Source organism: Lepisosteus oculatus, chromosome 5, assembly GCF_040954835.1.
Source record: "Lepisosteus oculatus isolate fLepOcu1 chromosome 5, fLepOcu1.hap2, whole genome shotgun sequence".
Classification (NCBI taxonomy): domain Eukaryota; kingdom Metazoa; phylum Chordata; class Actinopteri; order Semionotiformes; family Lepisosteidae; genus Lepisosteus; species Lepisosteus oculatus.
Genome location: NC_090700.1, coordinates 27933989 through 27943873, shown reverse-complemented (window position 1 = coordinate 27943873; position 9885 = coordinate 27933989). Strand labels below are relative to the sequence as shown.

At 39.1% G+C, this 9885-nt stretch overlaps 1 long non-coding RNA gene across 1 annotated transcript; it reads left to right on the top strand.

Moving 5' to 3' along the window:
• Positions 1-974: 974 nt before the first annotated feature.
• On the top strand, positions 975-4646 carry LOC138239192 (uncharacterized). The gene is made up of 4 exons (XR_011189644.1): positions 975-1011; positions 1304-1365; positions 4080-4141; positions 4561-4646. It is a non-coding gene; the product is annotated as an uncharacterized lncRNA (long non-coding RNA).
• The last annotated feature ends 5239 nt before the right edge of the window (positions 4647-9885 follow it).

Genomic DNA, 9885 nt, shown 5'->3' with positions numbered 1-9885 from the left:
AGGCTGACCTAAGTGCCTAACTTTCTGACTTTGTTTATACCTTATATGTTAAGAAGCTTCTTCTGACCAATCAGAAATGTATGTTTTATATATGAACATTTTGCTCATCAAAATGAGTGAGAGACAAGGTTAACAGAAATTAGCCACGGCAGTAAATGACAGCATATTTTTGGGTTCTCAAATGGTCTCTACCTGGCACACCTGCAGTGCAAACTGACACACACTGTTTAGAGAAACAGCTACTCTATTACTAATATTAATGAAACATTTCTTATTCTATAGAACAAAAACAAACAGTAAAACTAAAACACAGATCTCTTAGCTTCCTATTTCATGAAGCAGATGACTGAATGACCAAGCCTAACTAGTAGCCAGAACCCCAGTTAACCCTCCGTAACACAAAGTTTAACCACACAACAGGAACTCTTTCAAACTGTGTGAAAATCATAAATGGATCCATAACTTTACATCATTTTACTATGTTGTGCCAATACCTGCATTTATATTTAGAACGAATGATGTCATAGAACCAGCATCACTCCAGTTCCAAGTGTCTCCAAGGAGACAACAGAACCTCTGTTGTGTTTGCTAAAATACACACTTTGAAACATACTGTAACACTTAGTTGACATGTCTGGTTTAGTTGAAGAATCGGCTAAGGTAAGTTTCAGGGTTTAATGGTGGGATGGCACCTGTGCTTTTTCCCCCCAACCGTTAGAATATGATTCGCACCAAACCCAAAAGAAATACTGCACAGTTCAGGAACTTCATCAACCTAGCAACTGTAAAATAAGCTTACAAACAACTGAATTGAAATGCCAAAAAGTTCAGAGAAAGGCACAAACTATGTTTACTTGGGGTTTACAAAATTAAAGCTAACTAAAACTGTAATGATAAACAATCATACTGCCAATGTACAGAGAAATATCATGTTTTTTGAATAACGTATTATTTGTTATATAGGAACCCAGTATGAGGGAATCCCTTGCGATCCTATCTGCAGAGATAAAGGTAAGTATTTTTTTCTCTTTAGCTCTGTCACTCCAAGAAATATAATGAACATAAATATATTTTGCCAATCTTTTCATAGTAATCCAAACAACTCTGCGTGTATCTGACATTTGTAATATTTATCTACCGCAGTATAACTCCGGCAAGGCGATTGGTATTGTACCTTGAAAGAAAACTGATTGGAAATGTCATGTACTCTATGGTTTCTATTGATGTCAAGTGGCAAATGTTGACTGGTGATGTTATGTGAATCTTAAGAAATGGTCATTTTTCAATCGTGTCTGTTTCTCAGAATTTGAGACAGAGAGGTCAATCTCTGCAATCCGAGCTGAGGGCATTTCTTGGAATGGAAAGGTAAGAGCAACGTGTTCTTTGATATTCTCTTAAGACTCGTCGCCAGATTTAACGATGAAAAATGTAAATAATAATAACAAACATTATTTTATATAGTGCCTTGAAAGGTGGCTTCTTTACAGAATGAAAAAACCAACAACAATAAATAATACACAAGATATGCATGATGGCAATACACAGTTAGAGGAGACAGTAGATGGTCATTGTCAGTGTATTCTGAAGGTAGTTTTCCAATTTTTTGAAATAGGGGTAGAAGAGGCCACCTCTACTAGAATCTTTGTCCTAACCAAAAGTGTAACAAAGTATAATAATAATAATAAACTTTATTTATAGAGCACCTTTCATACAAATAGTGCTTTGGTGCTTCACAAACCAAGGGTAAAAATAAAATATTAAAATTAAGAGATATACTTTCAGTTGTAAAGGAAAGCACAGTAATACAGTGTAGCGGCGAGGCTTATTAATAAGAAAGAATTAAGTGTTCTGAGCCTTCCCAAATGAGGCCCCATTTCTCTGTTCATCTCTGTGGTGCAGCCACAGAGAAACTATTCATGCAGGCTGATTTAAGGTTCCTTTGATAAGGACAGCTCCCAAAGGGGGATGCACTTAGCTAAGCCTGGCTATCATGATCAATGGTCATCCATTGGCGCCTATCTTTCTAGGGAGTGCCAGATGGACATCTGGACTGCATTCCTAAGTGTCAGGAGTAAGTGACTCATATCTCACCTTGATCAACCAATCAGGGGCTGGTAGGGCCGAGTAACCCATGGAACTTTCAGCCAATCAACGAGCTGAAGTTCCTCCAGGTAAAAACAGGCAACACAGAGATTCAGTAAGATTCAGTGGAGAATTCTGTGGACTGTTCTAAAGGGAATTCAAAGGAGAATTCCAGGGCAGGACGGCCCAGGAGCAGAAGGCTCCCAAGGGCAGGACATTCTCGCAGCGCGCCTCCTGACCATCCTGAGACTCAGCCCGGACAACCACGGAACGTCCAGTGTGTCCGAGTGCCAGAACTTTCCTTTGTTCTAAGAGTCGAGAGCGGAGGTTGCCAGAGAGTAACCAGAGGATCCACCCGAGGTTAGCACCAGCAGCAGGCCTCGTGAACAGGTCGGAACTATGGACAGCTGAATCACTATTCAGAACTAGCTCTTCATCAGGAACGAACCGGTCATCTTCCTGACTTGCTGGGACCCACAGTCATCTTTTCTCCTGTGCACAAACTTTGCTAGTTAAAGCCAACAGTGAGCATCAGCAGCACACCGTCGCAAGCCACAGAGCACAGCCTGGCATGCAGCCAGAGAGCGCGGATTGGACAGCAACAAGCCTGCAACTGTTTCTTTGTGCCCGCAGGAGATCTGAATCCCCAGAGATTGGATGAGTATTCAACTTCAATGCATTGCAGCTCGAGAACTCAATTGTTATCCCAACCAGTTGATATCAATTTAATTCCTGAGAGTTATGTACTTGTTTTGAGTATCTAATGTAGAAGTTATAACCAAGTTCATTTACGAAACGGTCTAAATGAATGATATACTGAACGTATGTCCTCTTGATATGTGTAACACTTTGTAACTGATTGAATATATATCTTTTGTATTCTGATAACCCTCTCGATAAGATATGTTATTTTTACATGCATATTCTATGTATTAATAAATGTATCCTCGTGTATTAATACCTGTGTGTGTGCGTTGTTTGAGTTATGTCGCATGGTTGGATTCTAAAGCCATCAAAAGAATCAACTTTGTGATTTACTGCTACAATTAATAATTGTCTCAGTAAATGCCCAAACCCTACAGAACTGGTGGCTTCAGAGAGCCACTACATTTACATATTTGGCATCCCTGAACGGCTATGAATCATTACAACAGTAAAGCAACTGAAATGTCAATTAAGTAAATAAAAATTAGAAAACTCATAATAAAATAAGAACAATTAAAGAGAACACAAAAAAGAAACATAAATAGAAAGAACAAAGAACCACTTTAACTAAAAGCAAAATTAAAAAAATATATTTTCAAATGTTTTTTAAAACAATGTACCGAGCTTAATAAAAAGTGGTAGTGAGTTTCATAATTTAGAAGCATAAAAACAAAAAGCAGCCTCTCACTTCTTTCTGTATTTTACATGTGGTATCTGCAGTAGGCCAGTATGTGCAGATCTCAGGTCACGTATAGGAACATATGAAGACAGACATTCAGTAAGGTAGAGACGTGCTAGGTCGTATAAAGCTTTAAAAACAAGTAAAAGAACTTTCAAATTTATCCTCGTTAATAAAGGTGACCAGTGAAGGTTTTTCAAAACAGGAGTGATATTCTCTTTCTCGTATTTGTTAGGATCTGTGCTACTGCATTTCGAACAAGTAGTAAGGGATTTATAGTTTTCTTGGGAAGCCCACAAAACAGAGCATTACAATTATATCCACATCAATGTGAGCAATGGAGAAGTCAAATTAACGTGTCTAAATATCATCTAGTTCTATCCCATGGAAGAGGGCTGTTGCCTACTCAGATGACAAAACACAAAACGCTCAACTCTGCAAAACACGCATAAGGACATCAGTCAGGAGGAACAAGGTAAAGTGTTTTTACTTCTTCACCATGGTCATGAAGTTTCACTCCAAGCACTGTCATATGAAATAACTGTGGAAATGACCTCCCCAACATTTTGGGTTGTTGCATTTTGCTTCAATGAAGTTTAACCTTTTCTTTTAGACATTAAGAGGAAGGACGCATTCACCCTTGGTAGAGATTCAGTTGTTCTTTGAGATGTCAAGGTGAGAATTAACCACTTCAGGTATAAGTCAATCCACATGACTGAAAAAGGGGCAATGAACAGGATATGGGGCTTCTTCTAGCTATAAAGTATAATAATCATCATTAAATGATCTAAGACTACTGAAGTATAAGCTGTGTCCCTGACTGAATAATTAGCAAATTCATCTTTGTAGAGTGCAGCTACTGTACAGTATATTCAGTGGCATTTCCTTAAAACAACTGTATTCCGACATTCTGAATATGGAGTGAGATAATGTAGAGAATGTTGGACTTGTAATAACTAATTGAATAATAATAATAATAATCAATGAAAGTATTTAAAAGTATCAACAAATGCCTTCAAAGTACTTGACATGTACTTTGCTTTCAAAAGTAAAATGTAATTAATGCTTACGGAAGAGTTCTCTTGACTTCTCAGGAGTCTACTAACTCCAAGGACAAGTAACATCACAAACCATTATTACATGATGTTGGAGCTGCAATACTACTTACAAGACAAAAAATGATACAGGTAACACTGCTTTCAGATTTCTAAGAATTGCTAAAATAGTATGTTTACAGAGCATTCAGTCTCAAAGAAAATAAGAATGTGACAAGTTCCTACCATCTCAAACACTGCCAATCTAGAATAAAAAGGAAGTACTTGAACGCCTACAGGAATCAAACACAAACCAGAACATATCAGTGCATGACATTGAAATGTAGTCACAAAATGATTCTACCCTTTCAAGTCCCAAAAAGGACTGAGGAACTTACCAGAGGCGATCCCTGGATTTCAAACAGAGCACAATGTAGCCAATGTAGGGGAGAAGATCACAGAGAGCTCTTCTCAGATTGCTCAGAGTCAGCCCCAGGACCCTGTCCTGACTGAAGGAGACAAAGTGGTCAAACAGGTAGGTAGAATTGAGTAAGGAACAGAGAGTATGGTTATTCTTCTTGCATTGTTTTGTTCGTCTGTCAAAGAAAAGAGTGCTTCTGACTTTTGTCAATGTTCATCTTTATTTTAGGAGAAGAACAAAAGGTGGTATCACACTTTGCTCAAGTGTATGATACCATGTGTGTACAACAGACATCACCAGAGGAACAGGAGACACGTGAGTAGAGAACAAGAATATGAAAAGACTGATGAAAAAAGCACCAGGAGAAATCCATTGAATATGCACAATCTTGTACAGTATTTCAGTGAAACATTTCAGTGTTGTTTTAATTGTCATCCTATTGCATACATTTAAAACAATGTGTCTTGTTTTAAATAAACAATTTAATTTACTTTAGTAAAAAGTGTTGTTTACTGTAGTCCTAGCATGAATGCAATTGTTAGAAAAAACTTGAATGTAAAACTGAATGTTTCATACAATATGGGTTTCTGTTAACCCACAAACCTAAGTGAAATGTTTGATTACGTTTACAAGACATAACACATAGTTCAGTTGAGTGTGAAAGGGAACAACAGAGAAAGTCACAAACAAAACATTTTTGAAGGACTTGGTGAATGTTTTTTCTTTAAAAATGAAAAAAAATAAAGAATTTTTCAACAACATGTCTTTCTATACCGAGTTTCATTTGAGATAGTCTTTTCTTAGAAGTGCAAGAGTGGTATTCCCTACAACTTATTCCCCAATTTGATCATTCTCAGAAATTAGGAGACGGAAACTACACCTACTGTAATATTAGACCTTGTAACAAGGCAACTATGTTTCAATGGCTTAAAAGGTGCATAAAGAGGCTCATGTATAATGACCTCCAGTGTCCCACAGGTTTCCCAAATCATTTCTTAAAGTATGGAAAAAGAGGAAATAAAGTGTCTACAGAAAGCGTATACCCCCTTGAACTTTGTTCAGTTTGTTGTGCCAGTGCCTGAGTTTCATGCACTTAAATGAGGACCTCTTTCTCACACCACATATTTTATACTTGTAATGGGACAAAATGAAATATTAGAATTTTATACATTTTCACCCACGTGTTCATATTTGGTAGAAGCCCTTTTCACAGCAATTTCAGCTGTGAGTCTGCTGGTATAGGGCTCCACCACCTCTGCACCGCCAACATTTGACAATACTTGAGAATTTGAGTCTGGTTTAGCTGAAGAATCAGCTAAGGTAAGTTTCAGCGTTTCATTTGGCTGGGTATATGTTTTACTTTTTAACTTTTTTTTGGAATATACTTTTAAATACCTATTAGAATAGGATTTGCACAAAACCCAAAAGAAATACAGTTCATGACTCTATTTAAAGTAACGTTAAAGTGAGCTGACCAATAACTACAGTAAATTGAGTTTTTAAAAAGTAAAACCACTTTACGTAAATTGAAGTAAGTTAAGAAAAAGGTACACCGTGTTTTTCTTTAAAAAAAATTAAAGGTAACGAAAAATATGTTGATAAAGAATGATGTTGCCAATTTACAGGGAAATATAATACCTTTAGCACTATGCATCATGTTTTTATAGGAACGGAATATCATGGAATCACTTCCTGCATGAGATCCTTCCTGCATTCTCAGAAATAAAATAAAATATATTTTTTTTACCTCTACATACAGATGCAGCTATTCAAAACGTCTGGGGTACGCCACGGTACAACGCGGTGGGCGCGTCGCATCAAAACGCGGTATGACGAAGTGTAACGTGTCATTTGACGTCACACCGGAAAGTATCCGGAATCACCTCGTACAGATGCAGCAATTCAAAGTGCGTGGCACAAACACGTACCGCGCGCATTTGGCTACGTCATCTCATGTCATACCGCGGTACGTGATTGGTTGACCAACAGGGGCACTCGTGGTGCGTTGATCGGTCGTAGAAAGATTTAAATGTCTTTACTGTGCCCGCTTAAGTATTGAATATTTGTATGGAATTTCACCACTGTAGGGAAATCTTAGTAGCTGAGCATAAAAAGATTAGGAGCATAACGCGTGTGAAGGCCATAAACGATATTCATTTTGGAACACAAACATACAGTATTACAGTATATGGCTGGTCTCGGTACTTTAAAGAAAAAATACACACCAGTATTCCATTTCTCCTCAAAGATTTTAAGCATCAAAGTCTTTAACTAACATGTGAAATAGCGTGCATAAAAAGTGGAAGTTTTAAGCTTTTCTGTGAATATAATATGGAATCACGTATCTAAAGAAATTAATAACAATATCATTATATTCATATACTGCAACACAATAGCACACGCTGTACAATGTCTGTTGATACTGTATGTGTAGGGCTGTTTCACCTCTCCTTATGTGACCTTGCGGGTGGTACTGTGGTCTACGTGCCCGGCTTCTGAACCACAGGTTGGGTGTTTAAATCCAGCTGGCGCCACGATTTTTCTTTTAACAAACATTTCTTTAAAAAAATAAAATTGTGATATTTTGGATAATTAATTGACTTTTTATATTTCTAAATATCACAACATGTTCGAATCTAAGTCATTTTTAATAACAATGAATAGTCACCTTCTTTACTTCTGACAACAGTCCCTGCTTCTGCTCCCTGCTTCTATTGTGTGTGTGTGTGTGTGTGTGGGGGGGGGGGATCCCTTTAGATCTCCCTTCAGATTTAAAAGGTTATTAATCATATCTTTGTTGTCACATCTTCCCAGTGTAGCTGATCTTTTGCTGCCTGGGAAAACTATCACAAAGCTTTAGAGAACTTAACATTTCTATTATCAACAAATTGTAAATACGATGTTTACATTGGCATTATTAATTTTTCACTTGAGTGTATGGAGGATTGTCAGCTGTCAGCAGAGTAGACCCCCCCTCTTAGGCTGAGCAAACGATCTTTAAAATTTTTATAGAGAAATGGAGGCTATACAGTATGCGTTACAATATAAACATTTATAGTGATTTAAATCGCGGTTTGATTTAAATCGTAAACGCGGGTTTAATTATATGTCTTTTTTTATTCACAATCAGACAATGTCTTCTTAGTATCTTAATCAACTTTCAGCATAGCTTTCTCCCCATTTAGATTTGTTTTTCTTGGGATTTTGGGATCAAACGTGGAAAGAATAGATTGTAATCATTTTTATTTTTTAAATACATTTTAGAAAAGTTTAATCTATACTAAAAAGCTGTATTTATTTAAAACCACCCAATACTTATATTAATGGAGTTTAGTTTATACTGTTTAATATTTTAATTTTTTAAATTGTATTACAGCATTGTACACATGCTTAAAAGAGAAGAGAGAAAACACAAGCCTTCTTCAGGTGTGAGGGTCTTCTGCTCAGAATGAAACGCTAAAATGTAATGTAGGCTGTGAATGGGTTCAATTATGATTTGGGCTTGATTAAGGTCGCTGCCTTTCATTTAGCATAAACTATTAGTATAAATAATATTAAACTTAGCACTGTAATAAATTATGCTAATATTAAAATCTATTCTACTCTAAGAATGTAGGGTGAAGGAAAAATGCCAGTGACCTTTTCACTGATGAACTTGTCAAGCTATCAACAATTTTTTTTTTAAAAGTCAACTGAGTGTCCATATTATTGCTATTTTACTACTGCTAATATCTGAGTCTCTGCGTCTACATTGTTTCCAAAAACCAGTTTCACAGTTATTTTCAACCCCCAGCCACTGTTGTTTCATCAGTTGTTATCCTGTAAAGCGCTTTGAAAAGCCACCTTTAAAGAATATCCCCCCATTCATCACACAGCTGCCAGCGAATCTCACCGTGTCAGGCCACCACCGCATCACACAGCTACCAGCGCACCTCACCATGCCAGGCCACCACTGCGTCGCACCACACATCTGCCAGTGAACCTCACTGTGCCCAGCCACAACTGCATAAAACAGCTGCTAGCCCACCTGACCGTGCCAGGCCACCACTGCGTCACAAAGCTACCAGCGCACCTCACCGTGCCAGGCCACCACTGCGTCACACCACACAGCTGCCAGCGCACCTCATCGTGCAAGACCACCACAGCATCACACCAAACAGCTGTCGGTGCACCTCACCGTAACAGGCAACCACTGCGTCACACAGCTACCAGCGAATTTCATCGTGCAAAGCCACCACTGCATCACACCACACAGCTGCCAGCACACCTCACCGTACCAGGCCACCACTGCGTCACACCACACAGCTGCCAGTGCACCTCACCATGCCAGGCCACTACTACGTCACACCACACAGCTGCCAGCACACCTCACTGTGCTTGGCCACCACTGCGTCACACAGCTCCCAACACACCTCACCGTGCCCGGCAACCACTGCGTCACACAGCTTCCAGCGCAACTCACCATGCCAGACCACCACTGCGTCACGCCAGGCCACCACTGCGTCACACCACACAGCTGCCAGTGCACCTCACTGTACCCAGCCACCACTGCGTCACACAGCTGCCAACACATCACACCGAATTTTACTACTGCTACTATCTGAGTCTCTGTGTCTACATTGTTTGCAAAAAACAGTTTCACAGTTATTTTCAACCCCCAGCCACTGTTGTTTCATCAGTTGTTATCCTGTAAAGCGGTTTGAAAAGCCACCTTTAAAGAATATCCCCCCATTCATCACACAGCTGCCAGCGAATCTCACCGTGTCAGGCCACCACCGCATCACACAGCTACCAGCGCACCTCACCATGCCAGGCCACCACTGCGTCGCACCACACATCTGCCAGTGAACCTCACTGTGACCAGCCACAACTGCATAAAACAGCTGCTAGCCCACCTGACTGTGCCAGGCCACCACTGCGTCACACAGCTACCAGCGCACCTCACCGTGCCAGGCCACCACTGC